Source organism: Podarcis tiliguerta, assembly GCF_965153285.1.
Source record: "Podarcis tiliguerta genome assembly, chromosome: 11".
NCBI lineage: Eukaryota > Metazoa > Chordata > Lepidosauria > Squamata > Lacertidae > Podarcis > Podarcis tiliguerta.
Window position 1 is genome coordinate 12,209,475 of NC_139544.1, and position 25,947 is coordinate 12,235,421.

The 25,947-nt window shown below is 44.1% G+C and overlaps 1 protein-coding gene across 1 annotated transcript in view; it reads right to left on the bottom strand.

Annotated features, from left to right (window-relative positions):
• Positions 1-25,947, bottom strand: part of LOC310659862 (semaphorin-4D-like) — a 114,880-nt gene that overhangs the window by 68,112 nt on the left and 20,821 nt on the right.

The following is a 25,947-nucleotide window of genomic DNA, read 5'->3' on the forward strand; positions in this document are numbered from 1 at the left end:
AGGTTGGCAGGAGCTGGGACAGAGCCACAGGAGCTCACCCCGCCACAGGGATTCGAACCGCTGACCTTCTGATTAGCAAGCCCAAGAGGCTCAGTGGTTTAAACCACAGCACCACCTGTGTCCCCTTAGGAGTGCATTTAAATGGTCCCTGCTCTTCCTTGCGAATTTGGCATCATGGCTTTGCCTGCCCTGCACCTGAGGCCGAGTTTGAAATTAGCCAGGCACCAGGCGCATTTTGCACCTGGCCTTCGACCCCTTGTGACCAAGTGAGGATGCCTGGGCACCAGGATGGGACCTGACATCTCCACCATCTGGGGATCAGTGGATCTCAACAGTTTTCACACACTAATACACCATTCTGTAGAATTCTATCCATTATATTTTATCTGCACAATCGTAATGGATTTCTGGACCCATAATGCTTTTTCTGTGCAGCTTGAGCAGGAGCAGTCACCATTAAGAAAAAGAGGAATAGGGCAATATATATGGGAACTGTCCCTGAATCAAGTGGCCTTTCTTCTTTAAGGTTTTCAAAACCCTTAACCTAGCTCGAGGTTGTCATCTGAACTACCCAGATGTTTAGCTAAGAATCCATCACAGTCAGTCCATCATTTGAAAAATAAGACTTTAGAGCCATCTTACCCCAAAATGGCAACTAGACATTCCATTTTGGTGACTACAACCTTGGTTTAAGGAGCCATTTGGCTCCTTATATACCTGCATTTCTTATATAAAGGTAAAGGTAAAGGTACCCCTGCCCGTACGGGCCAGTCTTGACAGACTCTGGGGTTGTGCGCCCATCTCACTCAAGAGGCCAGGGGCCAGCGCTGTCCAGAGACACTTCCGGGTCATGTGGCCAGCGTGACAAAGCCGCATCTGGCGAGCCAGCGCAGCACACGGAAACGCCGTTTACCTTCCCGCTAGTAAGCGGTCCCTATTTATCTACTTGCACCCAGGGGTGCTTTCGAACTGCTAGGTTGGCAGGCGCTGTGACCGAGCAACGGGAGCGCACCCCGCCACGGGGATTCGAACCACCGACCTTTCGATCAGCAAGCCCTAGGCGCTGAGGCTTTTACCCACAGCGCCACCCGCGTCCGCATTTCTTATATACCTGCATTTATAACACTGAGAAGGACAGGGCATGGTTTGGACTTTTCCATGCAAAGAGCGAAACTGGAAGGTCTGGGAGGTGTAAGCAGCCCCTCACGGGCCCAAGGTTCCCCATCAACAATAAACTCAGTAGCCATCAAGCTTTTCAGAATTGGGATCCTATCTTTAACTCGAACATGCACTTTAGGACCCACTCCTGAATGATTTGTTACTATACATTTGTATGGTGGTAGCACTGCTAAACAGTGAGGCCAGCCGTACAGCTGAAAACCATTGATCTGACTTGCCATCAACTCCTGCTTCCTTGGAGGTGGAGAAGACAATACAAAAGTCACGTCCTCCCAATCATTTCATCCTCTCCGTGGAAGGAATGTTCCTGAGTGAATCGTCTGCAGCACAATAAACACCGCCAGATCAGTACCGTATTTTTCGCTCTATAAGACGCACCAGACCACAAGACGCACCTAGTTTTTGGAGGAGGAAAACAAGAAAAAAAATATTCTGAATCTCAGAAGCCAGAACAGCAAGAGGGATCGCTGTGCAGTGAAAGCAGCAATCCCTCTTGCTGTTCTGGCTTCTGTGATAGCTGCGCAGCCTGCATTTGCTCCATAAGACGCACACACATTTCCCCTCCATTTTTCGGAGGGAAAAAGTGAGTCTTATAGAGCAAAAAATACGGTAATTGAAGTTTAACGGCAATGCACATAATAGAAGCAAGGGAAAGGAGTAAGTATATTCACGGTGCTCTTGTTGGCACTTACAATCAGCAAATGCACAAAACTGCAAGCAGTACGTTCCAACACACAGCACACAGCTCCCAGGCTTTTCAGCAGAAATTCGAAACAATTGGGAAAACAGAGAAGCTGTTCCCTGGCAAATTATCCAGGGATAAGGAGCCAAAAATAAATCTGTCAGAATGCATTATCTCCTTTCACACTGCACAACCCGTGTGCATCGGTGCAATGGAAGAAAGAGGCTCCACTCTTCCCAATTTTGCATTCTAAGCCACAAGTCACTCACGGTCATCACTCTTCTTCTCTGCATGCTGCCCTCGTTCTCTTCCCCCCAATACACCAACTTTTTTTAACTCTGTTGTGTGGGCAGACACACACGCACAAGTATGCTTGGCACTGGTCAGTTTTCACCACAGAGCCAAGGCAAAACTGGAGTGACGCACAGCCCTGAGCTTCTGGGTTTATTTATTTGGCACATTACACAAAGGTTTCAGAGCAACCTACAGTGTAATTAAAAGCATAAGCAGGTAAAAAAAACACATTATAATATCAGCACACTCACACAATCACACATACAATTTATAAATAACAGTCACAGGAAAAGCCAGCTGTTTGTAAAGCGTGGAACGGGATGCTCTGCTATATTTGGCTAGAGTTGTTCACCCTTCGCACAGTGGCGCTCAATCTATGACCAGCCTACAACACTGGAATCCCACTAAAGTTGTGCATCTTTCACATTTGTTTGTGGATGGGCGCTAGAGTCACATTTCAAATTTCAGAAACGAAAGTCGTGAAATGTTTCTGCTGGGCATGGCTCGCTTTCTATTCCTGTTTTCTAGCAGCCTTCCAGAGAAACGAGAGAATGAAGAGCAAGACATAGTGCTGCTTGGCTAAAGAAGCTACAAAGATAGCTTTCGGTTTTCCTTCTCCGGACACATGAACTAAAGCTATAAATAAATAAATACGGAGGAGGAAGATGGCAGAGGTTCTTAAGGTCAGGTTGTCCGGAGAGCCTGCTTCCTGTAAGCAGCAAAACATTAAGGATATTGACTTTGTTTAATTAAAGCAAATTAACAGTTAAGTGATAGCGAAAGTTAATTGCTCCTTAAAAGCCATTCATATTTCTCTTGATTTAAATGAAAGCAGCCTTTGTATGAACAAGGAAGATTAATTTTCCACCCTTGACAAAAGCATTACCAGAATAAGAGAAAGGCAGAACAGAAATTCAATTCATTCCGTCTTTTTTGGGTACATTGATAATTTCCTTTGACATTTCCTGTTGCCGCTTTTCCACATGTACTTGCATTTTCAGAATTATATAGATGTCTCCCCCCATTTAAAAAAGCTCTATTATCTGAACAAAATACAACAGCTCTTTCAAGAAGATAAACCTGCCCCACACACACCTTGAAAGGTAAGGGGAATCGGCTTCAGAAAAGGAACCTTAAATTCTTCCTATTTTTCTTGAGGGGAAGCATGCAAGTTGATTCCTACAGGGAGTCAGCCATGTTACTCCAGCACAACGCTGCTCTTCCAAAGCATACTTGAAGCCCAGTGATACACTATTTGAAGGAGCACAAACTACCGTATTTTTCGCTCTTAGGATGCACCAGACGACAAGACGCACTTAGTTTTTGGAGGAGGAAAACAAGGAAAAAAATGCGCAGTGAAAGCAGCAATCCCTCTTGCTGTTCTGGCTTCTGGGATAGCTGCGCAGCCAGCATTCACTCCATAAGACGCACACACATTTCCCCTTACTTTTTAGGAGGGAAAAAGTGAGTCTTACAGAGCAAAAAATACGGTAATTCAGGAGGAACTGTAGTGCTGTGCAGTTTGAATTCCAGTTCTATACACTGTATAGCAGACGAGGAACATCAGCAAAACATGCCCTGTTTAGATGTTTGAATGCTAAATAATTCAATCCTATACTCACTTAATCTGGGAATAAACAATAAACAATACAAAATATGATTGCTTCTGTACAAGGGTATGGTTAATAAATGGGGTCTATAATGATCCCTGAAGTTCTTTTTTCTGTAAATTCAAAACCTCCTGGAAGTACAGAAGTGAAAGTTGAGGGGGAGCAACATTTTACTCCCCCCATCCCACTATTTTTAAGTGGGAAAGAGACTGGAATTTTTTAATTTAAAGAAACGTATGCCATACTTTTCTTCTTTGGAATGGTGAGTTGAAGTACATTTGTAAAATATACTGCCGCAGACAAATTACACTGCTGCAGAACTCCTAGCTAAAAACATTAGAGGCACTAATGTCAATATTGATAATACTGAGGCTGCAGTTATCTGGATTACTGAACAGGCAACACCAGTGGGATCCAATTAGGAGCCTGCTAAGCACATCGCTTCCACAGAATAGTGGCAAGGACCTTGTATAATACAAGCTCAGGGCCTCTGCTTCTCATTTGCTTCCTATCCATACATCTGCTCAAATTGAATGCTTCAAAAAACACACAGCTACGGAACACAATTTAAGAGCTGAGCGTCTTCTTTTCATTCATTGAAACCTTCCATTTCCATTTATGATCAAACCATGTTGTTGTTTAGTCGTTTAGTTGTGTCCGACTCTTTGTGACCCCATGGACCAGAGCACGCCAGGCACTCCTGTCTTCCACTGCCTCCCGCAGTTTGGTCAAACTCATGCTGTTGGCTTCGAGAACACTGTCCAACCATCTCGTCCTCTGTCGTCCTCTTCTCCTTGTGCCCTCCATCTTTCCCAACATCAGGGTCTTTTCCAGGGAGTCTTCTCTTCTCATGAGGTGGTCAAAGTATTGTAACCTGGGTTTAATCTCTATCTACAAAGTTGTTTGCCAGTTCCATATCCTGGCTTCTGCTTCAGAAATCAAACCACAATTTCTGTCCAGATGTCAAGAGGAAACTGTGCTTGAAGAAAACCTGGAAATTTCCTAAGAAGCCCCAGCACATGTCTGTTCCTATTTTGCAATACAGTGGTACCTCGGTTTACAAACTTAATCCATTCTGGAACTCCGTTCTTAAACCGAAACCGTTCTTAAACCGAGGTGCGCTTTCCCTAATGAGGCCTCCCACCGCCGGTGCCCTTCCACCATTCATATTCCCTTCTTAGACTGAGGTAAAGTTCGCAAACCGGGACGCTACTTCTGGTTTTGCGGAGTTCGTAAACCGAATAGTTCGTAAACAGGGCTGTTCTTAAACTGAGGTACCACTGTATGTCCAAATATAAAATTGGGTGTTAGTGTGTATATCTGAGAATCTGAATATAGGGTGGGTAAATGAAAGTAGTAACCACAGCATTCCTTGCTTGTTGCTGTTGTATAGTGGTATGCCTGCAATGGAAGGGGTAAGATGTTTTGCACATTGGAGACTCAAACCTGCAATCGCCCAGGTGTGTTTGTCATTGCATTAATAGAGCGTATCACAGGGCTCCTCTGGCTGTGTCTACGTTAGGAATACTTCCTTACAAGTCATTATCATTGGTCCATCTAGTTCAGTATTGTCTCTAAAGGGTTTCAGGCAACGTGCTCTCTTGAGTGTTGGGGGCATGGCCATGTAACCAACACACAAATCCCTCAGCCTGTGCAGGTTGACTCCCTTTGTGGTAGCAGGGCATGAAGATGTCCTTTTCTACACAAAATAAGTAAACTATATCATACTTATACAGTTCATCATTCTGATTTATGATACATTTATTTCTGTGGGTCTGCTCCAAGCATGAGTTGAGCTGGATGCAAATAATAATAATAATAATAATAATAATAATAATAATAATAATAATAAATTATTTATACCCCGCCCATCTGGCTGAGTTTCCCTAACCACTCTGGGCGGCTTCCAATCAAGTGTTAAAACAATACAATCAAGTGTTAAAAACAATACAGCATTAAATATTAAAAACTTCCCTAAACAGGGCTGCCTTACCTTCTTGTAAGAATACTTGAGCAAAATCAAGAACAAACATGCAAGTCTACACTGTCTTGGTAGTGGTTACAGTTATTTTTTTAGGACAGGGGTGGGAAGCCTTTCTGGTCTGGGTGGGACATAATGTTAGTTCCCCCACCTCTCACAGGAGAAATGTGACAGATGTATGGGCCTTTTTTGCCCTCAGGTGTCTTCAGAAACCTCTTTAAAAGCACTAACTCGCCCATCGCTTTGAAAGGGGCTTGTGAAGACCCAACCATCAACTGCTCGTCATTGTATGGTCTCAAACATTGGGTATGTGGGACATGGTTTGGGCAAAATGAGGAGGCCTGGCAGCCCATGGGCCAGAGGTTCCCCACCCTGGTTTAGAGTACAGTGGTACCTCAGGTTACATACGCTTCAGGTTACATACGCTTCAGGTTATAGACTCCACTAACCCAGAAATAGTGCTTCAGGTTAAGAACTTTGCTTCAGGATGAGAACAGAAATCGTGCTCTGGTGGCACGGCAGCAGCGGGAGGCCCCATTAGCTAAAGAGGTGCTTCAGGTTAAGAACAGTTTCAGGTTAAGTACAGACCTGTGGAACAAATTAAGTACTTAACCTGAGGTACCACTGTATCCCGAAATTTAAGTGTGGTAAAATTCAAAACACAAATCCTTCATTTCCTGACTCTTTAGATATTCCTGAGACTCAAAACTACCAACAAATTTCCTTTTTGTCCCTGTCCAAATGCTAGCTCTGAGAAGTTCCTAGTAGTTCTGTATGGGGTGGATTTCATTCCAAGGGGGGGGGGGGAATCTGCTTGGCACAGAATCAAATACAAATTATCGGCCTCTGATGAGCTGCCACAAAACTGCAAGTTTGAACACTTTGAGCTTGCAATCTGATTTCTGCAAGTCTCAACATTGTTCGTCTTTCAGACCTGGTTTTATCACACAGGTCACACACAACACTTCAAAGTTCAAAATGTTGCACCGTCACATATTCAGCCTTAAGAGCGTTAATTTTTTTCCCCTCTCCAGGCATTTCTCACTGCATATAGTCAAGCCTCATCATGTCCAAAACAGCCTCTCCCCACAAAATAGGATGAAAACGATGTTCTAGCAATGCCCTTTGCACTACACTGCAATTCAGAGTGTTTAACCCACTGATGCTTGTCTGGTCTTATGTACGTCAGAAATCCAAAACAAAAATTTGAGGGTTATCCCACTTATTTGCCAAGTGACCACAACATGATAGCTAGGCACATTCAAAAGATTCTTTGAATCTACTATCACGTCTCTTAAAGCAAAAATATAGCCAAGGAGTTAGACTACTCAGATGGTTGTACAGTAAGAAAAGAATGAGCATGTAACACAACCAAAGATTTCTGCGGCATGTTAAAGGCTAACACATTTATTATGGCACATCCCTTGCAAGGAACAGTCTGGGAGTGGCTTTCAATTTGACATAGATGCTTGTACGTGACAAGAGTTCATGCCACAACGGACACATGATTGCCACCTTAAATACATTTTTCTACTGCAACACAACCACTGGAATCTGGTGTGTAAAATGGGAGGTTGTGTCATCAGAAGTCATGGGAGGGGTCAGCAAACTTTTTCAGTATGGGGCCGGTCCACTGTTCCTCAGACCTTGTGGGGGGGCCGGACTATATTTTTTTTTGGGGGGTGAACGAATTCCTATGCCCCACAAATAACCCAGAGATGCATTTTAAATAAAAGCACACACTCTACTCATGTAAAAACACCCGGCAGTCCCCACAAATAACCCAGAGATGCGTTTTAAATAAAAGGACACATTCTACTCATGTAAAAACACATTGATTCCTGGACCGTCTGCGGGCCGGATTAAGAAGGCAATTGGGCCGGATCCAGTCCCTGGGCCTTAGTTTGCCTACCCATGGCCTAATGAGTCCCATCGGCAAAAGCCCTCAACAAGGTCTTCTGTGTGCCCAATGGGGCTTTCTCCCTTCTTCTCTCCATGCTGCCCCTGAAATGGGGGACAGGGGTTATGCGAGAACCCTCAGAACAGGAGAGAGGGCCCGTTTCATCTGGCAAACCAAAATGCTTGCGCCGATTTAACCATCAACTTAGCATGGCAATGGATTCCTCCCCGTATCTTTTCAGGTGTGTCCCAGGCAGGCAACGAGTGGACACAGGAAATGGCATTTCACTGAGACCTAGCTCAGTACCGACAATACTGAATGGCAGCGACTCTCCGAAATTTCAGGCAGGATTCTCTCCCAAGCTCTACCTAGAGACGCCAGGAATTGAACCTTGTGATTCAACGCTCAAGCATCATTGCCCCAATGAAACGGTTCTTAAGCACGACCATGCCAAGACCCAATTCTGATGCAATGCCTGTTTGACCCCTTACTGGTGAAAAATTGCAAAGTGGGGCAGTGCAGTTGATTCATCGTCTCAGTCAGGAAACTTGACAGGCAGAAACAGCACATAGTTTCTTACCGACATGTCAGGTGGACTGACTAACTCCAGGTGTTTTAAGTTCAGACTGGCAGTCAGAATAGCGAAATGTGACTCATTCAGAAATAGTGTTTACTAATCACCTAAATCACTGCAGACGTCTGCATGGATATCTGAAAATGGTTATCCTCCTAGATAAATTAGGCATGTACAGTGGTACCTTGGAAGTCGAACAGAATCTGTTCCGGAAGTCCGTTCGACTTCCAAAACGTTTGGAAACCAAGGTGCGGCTACCGATTGGCTGCAGGAATCTCCTGCAGCCAATCAGAAGCCATGGAAGTCGCGTTGGATGTTCCAAAGAACGTTTGAAAACCGGAACAATCACTTCCAGTTTTCGATCGCTTGGGAGCAGAAACGTTCGAATCCCAAGGCGTTTGAAAACCAAGGTACGACTGTACTGCTAATAAAAGACTGAGGAAGGCCAAAAGGTTGTGAAATATTAAAGCCACCCACTTTGAATTACTGCATTTGGAAGCCCACAATGGAAATGAAATGATGATTTTTCAAAATGCCTCAAGACCTGCTTGCATTAACGCATTGTATATTTCCCAGCACCATTTGTGCAAAGATTATAGACTTTTAAAGAAACTGGGTCGTAATCCTTTGGGGTTATAGCTGAGGAATTTATTTTCTATCTATTCTTAGGGGAGAAAGGTGAGGGGAATCCCCCCCCCCACCTTTCATTTCAACATTATTTCCCACAAGACAAGGCAAATGCATAACAAAATGTATTAGGACTCACCCCCCCCCCAACTCTGACAACACTTGCATGTTCCTCTGACAGAAAGGGGGGGGGCAGGAACCCGAATAAGCAATTTGACCTGAGCAATTAAGCTCATTTCTTTTGTGAAACTTATAATGAAATGGATGGAATTTCCTTTTCAATACAGCTGCCTGTTCTAGTAATTGTCAAGGTAAATTGCACAGAAATACCTAATTTATTCACAAAAAGCCGCTGTGAAAGGGGATACTTTAGAGTATAAATGTCTCCTGGGGTTCACCACTTAAGATTTAAAGTGCCGAAGTATTTCTTGTTCATGAGATGTAACACCACAGGGCATTTTTATGGTAACTGGGAAAGGAAACATCCCAACTCTGTAATTTATCAGCAATAGTTTTGCCTGTACATAGGAATTTGTGGCCATCTCACTTATGAAATGAGGTTTGTAGCATCTAATCATTAGTTATAAATATTAATAAGGTTTTTTAAAAAGGAATTTCCATTTCTGAAAGCCAAGTCTTTATAAAATATCCTTTGGTCTATTTGTGTGGCTCAAAATTTGACTAAAAATTATGCTAAACTGCTCCAATCTCAATGTTTTAACTGTTTAAAGATTGGTTATGCAAAAGGAGAGAAAAAAAGGAATTTTAAAAATGAGTCGAGTGAGGGCTTTCTGAATCCAAAGGAAACAGCTGCTTATTTCCCAGCAATTTTAGATTGTGTATCAAATCCGTTTTACACATACCTTGCAAATATTGCGCCACAATGTCCAAAGAGGCAATGACAAGCTTTGCACATAGTCAGGATGTTTTGTGCAAAAGATTCCACGGGACTAATTTATTTCTCAAGGCAGAAAGGAGCCCTGCAATGGTTTGTGTGTCACGAGCAAGTATTAGCATACAGGAGAGCTCTCGGGGTCTCAGAAGAGAAAGCAGCGGCTAGGAAAAAGCAAGCTAAATAATGCAAAAACCTTCAGCGAGAGAGAGAACCTGTCGGGCTTTGGCCAAGCTCCAAGATGATGCACAACTAGAAGTCCAGTTCTAGTGCCAAGTCGCAAATGGACATGAGACAGGTGAGGTTCTTTGAAGGCAGGCAGGTGAGGTGGTCAAGGGCTGGAGAAAATAAAAGGAACATTGGAAGCTGCCTTGTCAGACCAATGGTCCATCTTTCTCTGCTCTGTTTACAATGCCTGGAAGCAGCTCTCTGGCATTCAGACAGGGGTCCTTCCCAGTCCTACAGGGAGATGCCAGGAACGGACTCTGGAAGCGCCTGCATGCTCTACCACTGAACTACAGAAGGCAAGATCACCTGCTGCAGGGTGAGGCCAGGTCTGTGTGGCTACGGTTCGAGACAAGGTGCTCTGCACGGCGAACGGGACTTGGATGCTAACCGTCATACAAGCTCTGGCCTGTCTCAACCAACTTCTGAGATCAATATTCAGGTTGCGGTGTGTGTTGGCTATATTCAGATTGCTGTGGCTGCCTAGAAGATGCCCTTGCTCTACAGAGGTGTAATCTGCAAGGTTTGTGGAGCAAAAATTAGCACAGAAAATAAGGGAATATAGGAAGTCTCCTCACACCAAGTCAGAACAATGGTCCATCTACCTCAGTACAGTGGTACCTTGGTTTGTTTTGGATTACAACTGTTTTGGATTACAACGTCAAACCCTGAAGTGTATGTCCCTTTTTTTGGATTACAACCATTTTATTTGATTTTTGGAGGCCCCATTGGTGAAAGCGCGCCTTGGGTTACAACCTGTTTTGGTTTACAACCGGACCTCCAGAACGGATTATGGTTGTAAACCAAGGTATCAGTGTATTTTCTACAATGATTGCCAGCAGCTCGCCAGGGTTTCAGGCAGGGTTTCTCAAAAGTCCTACCTGGAGGCGCCCAGGAATTGATCCTGACACCTTCTGCATGCAAAGCAGATGCTCTACTATTGACCTACAGCCCTTCCTCACTGGAGACTCTCTGCTTGATGCCGTGGTATGGGACCTCCTTCCAGACCATATAGTATTGTTCCATCAGAAAACTCTAAAACATTTTGTTAGAAGACTGGGAGAGGGAAAATGTAGCTAGTCAATTGATATAACTATGCAATGATAGTGCAAACAAGAGACATCCACTGTAGACATCTAGGCAAGTCCTAGATCTTCCTGCAAGAACTATCATTCTCTAAAGTCTTCTCCCAAAATGGAGACCACTGTAGGCTTTTGCTAAAAGATCTGGCAGGCCTTTAAAGGCTCCTTTAAAGGTGATCTGCACTATCCCCCTTGGCCAGGGCTGCCAGAAGAAGCCGCTACACCAGCACTGAAGCAAGTCCCACATGCAACACAATGATATGCAGCATTTCGCCACCATTGCGACTCAACCCAGTGTGTTGCAAAAGCAGAGCATCGCCACATGTTTAAATCTTGGGCCAGTCACTGTCTCTTAGCCCAACCTACCTCGCAGGATTGTTTTCAGGATAAATGGGGAGGGGAAGACTAAGTTTCTTGGAGGAAAAGCAGGATATAAATGTATGTATGTATGTATGTATAAAATAAATATATAAATCCTTTAGAATACATTATTAGGGTTCTAAACATTTGACCGTTTTAGCTATGGAAAAGAGGGTGGTTGTTTTTAAGTACTGTATTTCTTCTCCATAGTTCAAATATACAGTCCAACCTATTGCAAATTATAAGTTATTAAGCGACACAAAACATATTTCTTGGCGTAAAGAGGACTCGCTTTAACCGGTATTTTCCCACCTACTGACGCAAATGACAAGCTTAAATTTATTCTGGCATTGTTTTCCTATTTGATTAGCCAGGCTAATTATGTCTCTGACTTTCTCTCTTTTTTGCCAGAATCATGAAACAATGGCAGACGTTTTAGAGAGTAAGAAGAAGCATTGTTTCAGCCTTGCATGCGCCAACAGAAAAAGTTGCGTGGCCCTGTAATTACTTTCAGAGATTTCCTATGCAATCCTACTACGCACATCCAACAATACTCACATGAAGTGAGTGGGAAAGGATCACCTCACACAAATATCAGCCAAGTACGTTTCAAAAGGGCTGGTCAGGTGTTTCCATTCCGAAGATAAATTTAATGTGCTGATACCTGCAGTAAGTGTCAGCAAGACACTTAACCACACCTATTGTTTAACTTCGGAGCAACGTATGAGTGTGAATGGATTCCCCTGACCTTTGCAATATGTTCCCAAACTGAAAGGAAAGGCAGGCCGTTGTGTAAGGGAAATGTGATGCCGGTTGCCATCTTACAGTGTAAATGTGGCAAATGTGATGAGGCCAAGACTTGCCACCAATAAGTCCCTTGCTCTCTGCAAACAATGGGTATACAAACCTGCACCATTCTTTGTGGGAAACAACCAGTTCTTACCTCTAAGAACTCCATGAAACCCAAGAGCTGTTTTATAACTGAAAGCTTACTCAAATCCAATTCCTGTGGCCCGCAGGGCACAGCAAGACGTTCAGCGCTACTGGATGTTACCAGCGGTGACAAGTAGCTTAATTCTGCCCCATTTACAACCTGCACCACACATGGGGTGCAATGTGAGAATGCGCTCAACGATGAATGTGGAAAAGCCTCTAGCCCAGACGGCACATAAAAGCCATGCCACACTATCTCATCCACAGTGGGAAACTGCTGCAAACCCCACACTGAACTAGCAACCCCTGAAAATCAAGCAAGGGAGGAAGAACAAGAAACCAGGACAGCGGTACCTTGGTTCTAAAACTTAATCTGTTCCGGAAGCCCGTTCCAAAACCAAAGCATTCCAAAACCAAGGCGCGCTTTCCCATAGAAAGTAATGCAAAACGGATTAACCAGACTTTTAAAAACAACCCCTAAAACAGCAATTTAACATGAATTTTATTACCTAATGAGACCATTGATACATAAAATGAAAGCAATAAACAATGTACTGCAGTTACACAATCACTAGCTGAACTGGGTTCCACACAGTCACAAAAAAAGGAGCCACAAAACACAAAGTAAATAGCAAAAACAGACAGACCTCAGCGTAACACTCAAAACAGAAGTGTGGTACTCAAATCGGAAGTGTAACATTTAAAAAGGAGCGTGTTCGGCTTCCGGAAAAAAGTTCGCAAACTGGAGCACTTTGCTTCCGGGTTTGCAGTGTTTGGGCTCCAAGTTGTTTGAGTAGCAAGATGTTTGAGAAACCAAGGTACCACTGTACAGTGGTACCTCGGGTTACATACGCTTCAGGTTACAGACTCCGCTAACCCAGAAATATTACCTCAGGTTAAGAACTTTGCCTCAGGATGAGAACAGAAATCGTGCTCCGGCAGCACGGCGGCAGCAGGAGGCCCCATTAGCTAAAGCGGTGCTTCAGGTTAAGAACAGTTTCAGGTTAAGAACAGACCTCCGGAACAAATTAAGTACTTAACCCGAGGTACCACTGTATAGGTAAAGGGACCCCTGACTATTAGGTGCAGTCGTGGCCGACTCTGGGGTTGCGGCGCTCATCTCGCTTTATTGGCCGAGGGAGCTGGCGTACAGCTTCCGGGTCATGTGGCCAGCATGACTAAGCTGCTTCTGGCGAACCAGAGCAGTGCACGGAAACACCATTTACGTTCCCGCCAGAGCAGTACCTATTTATCTACTTGCACTTTGACGTGCTTTCGAACTGCTAGGTTGGCAGGAGCAGGGACTGAGCAACGGGAGCTCACCCCGTCGCAGGGATTCGAACCACCGACCTTCTGATCGGCAAGTCCTAGGCTCTGTTTAACCCACAGCACCACCTGCGTCCCTTGCGCCACCTGCGTCCCTGCGTCCACTGCGTCTACCACTGTATAAAAAAAGGTAAAGGTACCCCTGCCCGTACGGGCCAGTCTTGACAGACTCTAGGGTTGTGCGCCCATCTCACTCAAAGAGGCCGGGGGCCAGCGCTGTCCGAAGACACTTCCAGGTCACGTGGCCAGCGTGACAACGCTGCTCTGGCGAGCCAGAGCCGCACACGGAAACGCCGTTTACCTTCCCGCTAGTAAGCGGTCCCTATTTATCTACTTGCACCCGAGAGTGCTTTCGAACTGCTAGGTTGGCAGACGCTGGGACCGAACAACGGGAGCGCACCCCGCCGCGGGGATTCGAACCGCCGACCTTTCGATCGGCAAGCCCTAGGTGCTGAGGCTTTAACCCACAGCGCCACCCGCGTCCCTACCACTGTATAGGATCACACAAAATGCCTGCTAGTTTAAGAGAAGCCATCTGCAGGCACTTACACAGGTCTGAGCTTCTCATGTGCAATCCTAAACAGAGTCACACCTATCTGCTAGACCAGGGATGGGGAACCTGAGGCATTTCATATGCTATTGAGAGGGAAAGTCCAATGGTCAGGAATGATGAGAGTCTACGGTAGCAGCTGGAGAGCCATCTGTTCCCCATTCCAACACTAAACCCTTTTCCTTGGAAATAATCACAATTAACGTGCACAGGACTGTAGTGCCAATCCGTGTTATTTAAGAATGCACAAAGGGGACTTTCAGGATCACATTTTAACTGCAGCGCAATACATTTCTATATCTACTAACTTCATTTAAGGTTTTCTGGAGAGTGCCAGCTTTACATGAGATTAATCCCGAAGCTTCACCATAAAGAATAATCATTTCGTAAGTAAGATGAATAACATAAGCTTTTCAGCAACAAAAGTGCTGAGTATTAATTCCTATTGTTCAACCACAGCAGTAAATGGGAATATGACTAAACAAAGAAATGCCACTAGGATCTTAGAAATCCACTCCATATGAAATTAAGAACGCTGATCATGACCTTTTAAAATCCGTATGGGGAGAGGACAGCTGATGCCAGCAGGCTGACAGATAATTAGATTAAAAGGTTGCAAATTAAAAGCAGACAAGTTCAACCTAGAGGGAAATTACACGTTTTTAAAAACTGTTGAAAACCACTCTCCATTAGAACAGCAGGTCAGAGCGGCATGAGTTGAAGCTTTAAAGTGCTAGCTTCAGAAATTACTGACTGGAAAATTATAAAGGCTCTGTTACAACAGAGTGTCAGTTAAAACGGGATGTCAGCCTCAGATAAATATTAGAGCACCCTTTCTTTGTCTTCCATCTTGTACAAGTTACTGTACAGTTTAAAGCCCTCCCCCTCTGCCATTAAAAATCCAGATTTCCTTCAGATACTGGAAGGGATCTGGGCAAGAGTTTTTGCTCCCCCCCCCCTTTTTTTGATGGTTTTGGTGTTAAATGACCAATCGCCTCTGGCCCCCACACTCCCTCTGTCCCCACCCAGCACACAGATTCGCTCACCAAATTCCCATTTATCACAAACCAACATTTGTCCTTACATTCAAATGAGCAAATGAGTTTGCGATCACCCTCCAAGGCAGAATTGCAAGCACCATTTAAAAAATAACATGGTTTGGCGTTCCGGTAGGGATGGACCACAGTTTAATAATAATTCAGCTCTAAGGGCAAAGGTGCTAAACTTTCAGGGAGGAAAGGGTGTTGAGCCCAGGGCTTTCTAACGTAACTTCAAATTATAATCTGGTTTTATATGCATCACAAGCTTACATGGGATATGATCCAGCATTAGGGCACTGCCAGGTATCTTTAGAAAGGGAAATTATTTTCTGTTCAACACTGGTAACGCATTGCAAAGGAATCCCTCCCACACTAAAATTGTAAACAGAGGAAGATGGAAAGGAATTGCTGAAACATTTGACAGAAGTAGAATACAAAAAGGGAGGTGTGAGGAGGTCGGTGAAACAAGTAAATGAAAGATATTGAAATTGCTTGAGTGTTTTAAATTGTTTTGTTTGGTTGTGTTTAGTTTAATGTGTTTAGTGTTATGTAGTGTTGTTTTTCTTCTTCTCTTTTTATTGTATTGTATTGGTTTTTATTTTTCTGTTTTTGTTTTTTGATTTGGCAATGTTTAAATTGTACAAAAAGCAATAAATATTATTTTAAAAAATAAAATAAAATTGTGAGAAGCAAAGGCAACGGTGATAAGAATAGGAATGTGACGGTAATATTTGTCAAGCGTGAACATTACGAAGAAGCCTGAAGATGGCATGTGCCTTAATATGTAGAATATTCCATTGTCAAGGTACGCTGTAAACTCTGCAGAGCTTCAGAAAGGTGACTTGGTCTCAGTTATGCACCCTCTGGTAACCTCCAGGTTAGACTACTACAATATGATACATGCAGTACTGCCTTGGAGACGTTGGTAATCTAGAAACTGCATTCAGTACTAACAGGGACTGACAGGGACTGCATGCTATGACCTGTAAAATGTAAACTGCATTGCTTTCAAAGTGCTGGTTTTGATGTTGAAAGCCCTTCACAGCCTAGGACCAGGACTGAAGAACCACTTTTCTCCATACAGTCGTACCTTGGAAGTCGAACAGAATCCATTCCAGAAATCCGTTTGACTTCCAAAATGTTCAGAAACCAAAGTGCGGCTTCTGATTGGATGCAGGAAACTCCTGCACCCAATCGGAAGCCGCGGAAGACGTTTGGCTTCCAAAGGAACCTTCGAAAACACAAACACTTCCAGGTTTCGATCCCTCGGGAACTGATTTAGGTATGACTGTATATACTTCCCTTCCATTAATATATTCTTTTCCTGCTGTCCAAGGCAAAGTTAGCGGCTACCCTGGGAAGTGAGGGCCTTCTCAGTGGTAGCACCCCAGTGAGGTTCATCTAGCACCTGCTTTATTGCCCTCAGCACCAGGCAAATACATTATTTTAGATGCAATGCTAATACTCCTATTTATGCTGCTGTTTTTATTTAGCGCATTACAACTTTGTTTCTCCCCATTCACATTTCTGCTGTTTTGATCCTTCTGTAAACTACCCTAGACATACACTATCACAAATAAGATTTTTAAGGGGAATTCAACATCATGCAAGGGGATCGATAGCACATGGAACAATATCCCCATATTCCTCCTCCTGTTCCATAGATTTATCCAGGCCAGGGGCTTGTTGCACAAGCAGAAACTGACAGAACTCACTAGCTGAATCCCAGCCTTTCTTACATATTTCTGAACATGACTTTTCCTCCATTTGTCTCATTTTGATCCCAAACTTTCAGCCAAAGAGCTCAAGGGAAAACATAAAGTTCCCATTCAGATAAGTGTTGCAGCAAGGGGCAGTAACTGAAGAACACAAAGGCAGGTTTACATTGTTATTACGAAATTACCGGTAGTAATAGTGCACCTATGTGTTTTCCTTTATATCTGCACAAGTAAAAGTACTGGAGAGACATACTACTACTTTTCATGTGAGTTGATTACTCAAGAGGTGTAACACGGATTATACCTGCTCCAAAGGCCACTCAATGAACTTCAAGGTCCAGATGGTGTCTGAACCCAGGTTTCCCTGGTAGAAGCCTGACAAGTCTTTGTGTGAAATCAGCCAGAGGCTATTTGCAGCATATAGTTTGTACTTGTTTTGCAAATAAAATAAAAAAAAAATGGAGGGAGAAGGCAGAGACATTATTTTACTCTCTATAAAAACCTCTTAGCGGCAAAGCAATAGCTGAATGCTTTTGCTTTAGAAGCAAATCAATTTGGCTCACACCATCTATTCTTTCTCTTTCAGTGCCAATGTTCTCACAGGAAGGCTGAAAGTCTAACAGGAAAAGCATGCAAGCAATAGGAAGAAAAATGTTTGTATGTTTCACACCAATTTACATCCTGCCTTTCCACAAAAACAGCACTCATGGCAGAGTTTATCCCTATAAATGGCCTAACTCTGAGTGCATTCCCGTCCTATTTGCATTGATGGCATTTAAAAGCAACTTCCTTTTAAGTGAGCTGCGCTGTTCAGACCCTCTTTATTTCCAAGGAAAGCAGGCAACAGCAGCCCCACACTGACATTTATTGCCCAACAACAAGTCTTCTCATATTTTAATTCCAAGAACTCCTCAAGAACTGTTATGTACTGAGTTGAATAGGATCCAAAATGCAGCAGTCTGATTAGTCCTAGAACAATAGGATCCAAAATGCAGCAGTCTGATTGGTCCTAGAACAATGCAGCAGTATGATTGGTTAGCAGGAGCCACCCAATCCAGCTCCAGATGGAAGTGAATCCACAACCTAATTGGCCTACAGGAGAATTCCGGAATTAGCCAATCACGTGCGGCCCATTGTGTAATTAATGTATATAATACAGATACTTTGGGGGAACGTTCATTCCTCCTCACCACTATGAGCTGAAAAAAAGAGCATGAAATCCACTCTCGACTCTGAGTATACTTCACTGGCGACGAGGATGGGATTCGAACCCACAAGTCGACACTGAATATATTTCAAGAACCACTCATGCAAGATTCCTCAAAACAGCCCCCCAAGAAAAGACGGGGAACTGTATTTTTCTCTAAGGTCACCTACTTCAAGGGTAACCTGTCATTATGGTACTGCATGGGCCAGAATCACAACAAGTTTTTTCCACCCTCTCCTTGCCCTGCTCTTGCCCGAGGCCTCCCCCCCCTTTTTGCCCTTGCAGAAAGCTTCCCTCCGCCTCCGTCAGTCCTTCTGTTTCGGCATTGGGTTGAGTTCCTTGTTTCTGGCTTGGAAAAATATCTCAGGAGGCCAGTGTTAATTTAGTCAGTGCTGATTTTAACAAAATTCTCTTGACTTTCTAAGGAGAAGCTAAACAAAATGCAATCCAGATCTTAGCTGCTTCCTCGCCTGCACTGATGGAAGCTAACGTGGTCAGATGACAACGTGAGCAGTATTTTACAAGCCATTTTCATAATCAAAGCCAGCATGTACTATTGGATCTAGCTCTGGCATGCTGTGCTTTACAAGCCCATCTGGTCCTGTTTAAACCAAATGATAGAATAATCCCCCCAAGTTTGGGGATTCTTTCAAAGGGGAATCATTACTTTCACAACGCTTCTTGGGAGCATTATTTGATATAGACTGAAGCAACACAGGCGTCGTGGGAAGAACAATGGCTACTCTGTCTACATAATAAAATGCCCAGTGCGCAAGCTGTCTGGCCCATTTAGACTGCTGAAAATATTATTATTTCCCCCCCTGGGTGGAAGAATTAAATTTACATTTTTCTCCCTGACTTACAGGACGCTTAGAAAATCCAACAAGTGAAAAATATTTAAGGGCCACCACGGCTAGTAACTGTCACAATTTATTGCTGTTTCTACCATCATGGTCATATCAACCACAGAAAATATATATATACACTAATCCAATATTAAAGAACAGAATCAACCCAAGTACATCTTTACATTAAAATGTACCTCAACCTTTGGGCAGCCACTGGAAATCTTGCAGCTCGCAACTGATAGTTTGGAGAAACTTCAACGGGTATCTATTAACAGAAAAGGGTTTCGCCACTGTCCCAGGGTTTTCTTTTGTGTGTATATTTAGGGATTTTTTTACCTCCTGGCTGACAGGATACATAGCTTCTGTTCAATCCCCCCCCCCCCATATTTGTATATTTTTGTTGTTTTCACAAACTATATAACTATATAAGCCAAAAATAAGTCAGAGCGACTTAAGGGGCTGTCCCTTTGCTCACACTGGAATTCCCTATGACTCACTCAGCCAGCTCCCAGGTAAGGACTGCTTATCCCATTTTTAGCATAAGGTGGGGGGTTAAAAATTGCGGCTCACTTTCAGAGCTGGATCTGAACCTAGGACACTCATCTCATCATCCAACTCTACAGCAGACTCATTGTATGAATTTGGGTGTTTGCTTCTAACATGGAATTAAACTCCATATTGGGGGGGAAATATCCACACTTTTCTCTGTGCAGGTGAACTTTACACAGAAGTGTATAAAGCACCCTAGCTTCCCTACAAAGCCACATATAGCAACTTAAACATTCTTCTAAAATGATGTACATTGTGGGTAGGCAAACTAAGGCCCAGGGGCCGGATCCGGCCCAACTGCCTTCTAAATCCGGCCCGCCGACGGTCCGGGAATCAGCATGTTTTTACATGAGTAGAATGTGTCCTTTTATTTAAAATGCATCTCTGGGTTATTTGTGGGGCATAGGAATTCGTTCTTCTTTTTTCAAAATATAGTCCGGCCCCCCACAAGGTCTGAGGGACAGTGGACCGGCCCCCTGCTGAAAAAGTTTGCAGGCCCCTGATGTACATGCTCAATATTTTCCGGAAGAGATTAATCCTGTCTTTGCACCCCATTTGTTGAAGAAAAAAGTATTGCAATAGGAAAGGTAAGAAGGTGTTATGTTTGTTTTCTCTAACAAGGTGCTCCCATATCTATAAATCATCACCCCAGCACAACTGCTATAACTCAAATTCTAAGGACTTTCCAAAGGATTATAAAATGTCTGCGACTCCAAAGGATTAGGTCACATGCTGAAGCCTGCAGTTTTCAACTATATTCATGGCTTTCAGGCAGAAAGATGGAACAGCTGCATGAAGCTGCATGAAGCATTCATCAGGAGAGACAGGGATTCATTTAAAATTGCTTGGGGGCAGGATGTTGGGGTGAAAATCAACTTCTCTCTATTCACAAAAGCTATGAGCTATCAAGCAGACTGCATGCCCAGAGGCATTACAAACCCTCAGGATACCAGCCTCTTAAATCAAAACAATTCATCCCTTTGGACAGGTAATATTGTGTGACTAAGCAATACAATAAAGGACAGAGACATTTGCTTTCACCGTGAAGCAGACAGGAAAATGACTTATTTCCTGTTAGTCCCCCTTACTCATATCTCCCTTGTAATGCTACTGTTGCAAGGCACCTGAGCAAAAAACAAAACACAAATTCTGAACTAAGGGGTGTACCTTGCTCACCTTCTGCACAGGTGGTTCATAATTCACAAATGCATCGCTTCCATGTTTTGCCCTATTTTACCCCTCCACCCAAGATTCTTTTCGTAACCCCGGTTAGAGTATGTGCATATTAAACAAGGGGACGTGGGTGGCGCTGTGCTCTAAACCACTGAGCCTCTTGAGTTTGCCAATCAGAAGGTCGGCGGTTCGAATCCCCGCGACGGGGTGAGCTCCCGTTGCTCTGTCACAGCTCCTGCCAACCTAGCAGTTCAAAAGCACACCAGCGCAAGTAGATAAATAGATACTTCCGCGGCGGAAAGGTAAACAGCATTTCCGTGCGTTCTGGCTTCTGTCACAGTGTTCCATTGCACCAGAAGTGATTTGGTCATGCTGGTCACATGACCTGAAAAGCTGTCGGTGGCCAAACGCTGGCTCCCTCGGCCTGAAAAGCGAGATGAGTGACGCAACCCCATAGTCGCCTTTGACTGGACTTAACCATCCAGGGGTCCTCCTTATTATTATTATCATCATCATTAAACAAGTTAATACATAGAGGCAGAAGTAGGATCACAACCACTGGACCCCAACCTTTCCACGTTTTCAGCAGAAGGCATAAAATGAATTACAGTCGGGTAACAGACACTTGAATTACCTCGGGTTACAGACACTTCAGGTTGCGTTTTTTAGGGTTATGGATGCACCGAAACCAGGAAGTACCGGAATGGGTTACTTCCGTTATTTGGCGGTCGCACATGTGCAGAAGCGCCGAATCGCAACCTGTGCGTATGCAGATACAGCGCTGCAGGTTGCGAACGTGCCTCCCGCATGGATCACATTTGCAACCCGAGCATCCACTGTATAGGAGTGTGTGCTCTCAGTACACCTGAGAATGCAGATTCCAAACAAGAGCCTCTGCACACATAGCTGTATGTATGTCCCCAGAGCCCTCTCACACCTTCTACTGAACAAGTGGTTGTCAGAACCAGCAGGCAAGAACCCTGCCCGCAAGCTTTCAATACATGTACGAAGTGAACAGGGCTTGCATTGCCTGCTGCCTAATGAGCACACAAATATTAGTGAGCCACAGTTGAGCCCGAACACCTTGACCTAATCAAATATAGTCCACCAAAGAGCTAAGCATTCCAGTTTTTAACTGGCATACAGGCGAAATCTAGATTCTGCACAAGGATTGCGGAGTGCATGTGTCACACTAACAGCCAATGTCACATACCCAAAGAAGAGCCCAAATGTCTTAACTGAATTATAGTCAGGTTGGATGGATTTAAAATCAAGTTGAGGGCTGCTAGGGCTTCCTAAGGAAATCTGCAAGTGTAGGGGAAGTCACACACATACAAATGCCATTGATCAAGACAGAATTTAAGTTAATGAGGCTTTCTTCATCACAGCATCTCTGAGTAACATTCTGCCTGCCATGCAGCTGTTAAAATGTACAGAGCTTTATTTTTTTTTAAAGGACACCACACTTAGATCATAGGAAGTCACAAACAAAATTATGCAGAACGGTGGATTGTATTTCTGAAAACGGTTTTCGTTACAATACTCTATTTGCCTCATCCTCAAAGGATGACGTTTTATTTTTCTAAGTAGTTCTACCTGTGTGGTTAGTATCATCGCTGTGCAGGCTTAGCCCCACTGCTAGAGAGACATTTCAACAAGCCACATATAAATGAAGGTGTACTAAAATTAACAGGCTTAAAAATAGAAAGGCTCACACTGGTTACTCAGTGTGCATCTGCAAGCTCTGCATGAGCTGCCACATAAACCAGTAGAAGCACTTCCCACAGACCCACAGGATAGAAGACTTGCTTCTCAAAGCTTGCTACACAGGCTGCGGACAGAGGGGACGGATTGAGAGTCATTAACAACAATAATTGCCTAATACAGGGATAGAACCTAAAAAGCTTTCACATGTTCCTATAAACATTCCTCTATTAAAAAAACAACAACCCATTTATGTCCTGATACATAGAAAAAAGTGATTTATGATTAAGATTTTATTTATTATGGTTTTCACATCTTTTTCCCGTTTTGGATTAGAGCAGGGGTCAGCAAACTTTTTCAGCCATGGGCCGGTCCACTGTCCCTCAGACCATGGGGGGGGCAGACTATATTTTTTGGGGGGGGGGGAAATGAACAAATTCCTACGCCCCACAAATAACCCAGAGATAAATTTTAAATAAAAGCACACATTCTACTCATGTAAAAACACAAGGCAGGCCCCACAAATAACCCAGAGATGCATTTTAAATAAGAAGGACACATTCTACTCATGTAAAAACATGCTGATTCCTGGACCATCCACGGGCCGGATTGAGAAGGCAGTTGGTCCGGATCCGACCCCTGGGCCTTAGTTTGCCTACCCCTGGATTAGAGACATCATCTGACGGTTTATTTATTTTTTTAACGCCATTGCATTTTTGGGAGAAGTCCTATTCTCAAGTTCTGCCAGCTGAAGGGCTCTTAAGTCCTACAGCAGGGATGGGAAAACCTCTGGCTTGTAGAACAAACATGGCCCTCCAGATATCCCAATTTTGTGTGTGTGAAGGGTGCTGGTTGCTTCTATGTTCCAACAAGCTGAGCTCCTGCCCCACAACTGATGGTTGGGTGGGAGCACATGTTCCAATCTCCTTCAGCTCCCTACTTCTCCTTTACACCTCCATACTTGGAAGGATAGAATCATAGAGTTGATGACCCCAAAGGTCATCAAGTCCAACCCCCCAGCAATGCAGGAAGGAGAAACATTGGGGGGAGGCTTTTGAAGGCGTACCTTCTCAAGGCTTTCAAAATCCCCCCCGTGTCTCTTCTTAAACCCACTGCTGATGGGTGGGAGCATGCCTTCATCTCCAACACCCCCTTCTGCCATCTCCTTCGAATGTTTGAAGGCAAAATACATGTGTGAAAGCCCCGCTGTTCCAGGATGTTCGCCTGGAACCAGAGAACGTCTGCTTTTAAAAAAGCAGGGAGAGTTCCACTGGACTAGGGCTCCTCCTGTGGCTTCTGTCCACCTGACACTAAGGCAAAGGTAAAGGGACCCCTAACCATTAGGTCCAGTCGTGACCGACTCTGGGGTTGCGGCGCTCATCTTGCTTTATTGGCCAAGGGAGCCGGCATACAGCTTCCGGGTCATGTGGCCAGCATGACTAAGCAGCTTCTGGCGAACCAGAGCAGCGCACAGAAACGCCGTTTACCTTCCTGCCGGAGCGGTACCTATTTATCTACTTGCACTTCGTGCTTTCGAACTGCTAGGTTGGCCCTCTGCCTTGGCTTCTCGCAGCGAGGGAACAGCCAGAAGGCTCTCGGTGCTGGACCTCAGTGTCTGGGCAGAACAATGGGGGTGGAGACGCTCCTTCAGGTATACTGGACCAAGGCTGTTTAGGGCTTTAGGGAGCCAGTGCTGGAGGCATATCTATTGTTTTTCGGGTTTTGTATTTTCTTCTCGGATGTTTCCCCGTTCCACTCCAGGGATAAGATTCAGCAGCCATTCTGCCAGTGTAGCAATGGCTTATCTATGGTAAGGTAAGGGACCCCTGGATGGTTACATCCATTCAAAGGAGACTGTGGGGTTGCGGTGCTCATTTTGCTTTTCAGGGCAAGGGAGCTGGCGTTTGTCCACAGACAGCTTTCCGGGTCATGTGGACAGCATGACTAAACCGCTTCTGGCACAACGGAACACCGTGATGGAAACCAGAGCGCACAGAAACACCATTTACCTTCCCGCTGCAGCGGTACCTATTTATCTACTTGCACTGGCGCGCTTTCAAACTGCTAGGTTGGCAGGAGCTGGGACAGAGAAAATGGGAGATCACCCCATGATGGGGATTTGAACCGCCACCCTTCTGATCGACAAGCCCAAGAGGCTCAGTGGTTTAGACCACAGCACCACCCGTGTCCCTACGCTTATCTATGGACCCAGCATAATGCAAGTACAGGATTGCTCAGTTCAAACCCTCCCTCTAGTCACAGTTTGTGGCTCCTCAACACAGACTAGTTTACACTGACACAGATTCTTCAATGCTTTACTGAATAAAAAGGAAGATAAGATCACTGACGAATGAAGGATAAAAACACTAGGAAGGAAACACCTACTTTTAAAAAATGTATGCAGACCAAGTAACAAACACATCTTAACCTGTTTCTGAAGAATCTTTGTAATTGAAAATGCAATCCATCTAAACCCAGCTGTTTTGCAAGACTTTTGTTTTTTTTGGCCGTATCCATTTAATAGGCACGTTTTTCATGCTTGAGCAGACCGTGAAAACCTATGCATGTTTACTTATAAGTAAGCCCCACTGTGTTCAATGAGGCTCCTCCCAGGTAAGTGTGTATGGGATTACATGTTTGTTAAAACTAATGCTTTTTGGTTTTGTTTACTGTAGTTCAAGAGCGCAAAGAAAATCACACAGGGACTCTTAAATGTGCTGGAATGCACTGAACCTTGTATCCTTGATTTGCATATGGCTGCCTGCTTCCAAAGCCTCATTCGGTTCTTCAGAAAAAGGAACAGATTCTTGAAATCGCTCTGCTCAAGCAGAATTACGCAAATAACCAATGCCTTCAGTTTCTCGTACAGTAAGAAACGGCAGGGTCTCACACTATTGTTTACACAGTCTGAAGCAAAAAAAACGCCTTCCGTGGTTCTAGGCAACGGCGAGAGATTTGCTGTCAAGTGGAAAGTCCTTTGAGAGAAGAATGACAGCATTCTAAAGCCAGCCGCATTTTTAAATCCCATGCAGCCTAAACTGGATTTGAGATCAATATTACTTTCTTTAAAACAAAACAAAGCCAACGCTGGGAAAGGAAGGGGAAAACACCCAGTGAATCCGTAAGGGCAACAGCACTTTGCTTCCGCTTTTCATATTATTACGCAAGATCTGGCGAACCATCAATAATTTTAAAAGTAAATACAATAAGTGTATGCTCACTGAGTCTTGACAATCCAAAGTATATTTTTAACTGGTGGCAGGCCTCGTGGAGTTCAAAGGGCATTTCTTACAAGTGACCGTATCTAGGATCACAGGCCAATAGCATAACCCTATGCTCTCTCTTTTTCTAACTCGGAAGTACCGTATTTTTTGCTCTATAAGACTCACTTTTTCCCTCCTAAAAAGTAAGGGGAAATGTGTATGTGTCTTATGGAGCGAATGCAGGCTGCGCAGCTATCCCAGAAGTCAGAACAGCAAGAGGGATTGCTGCT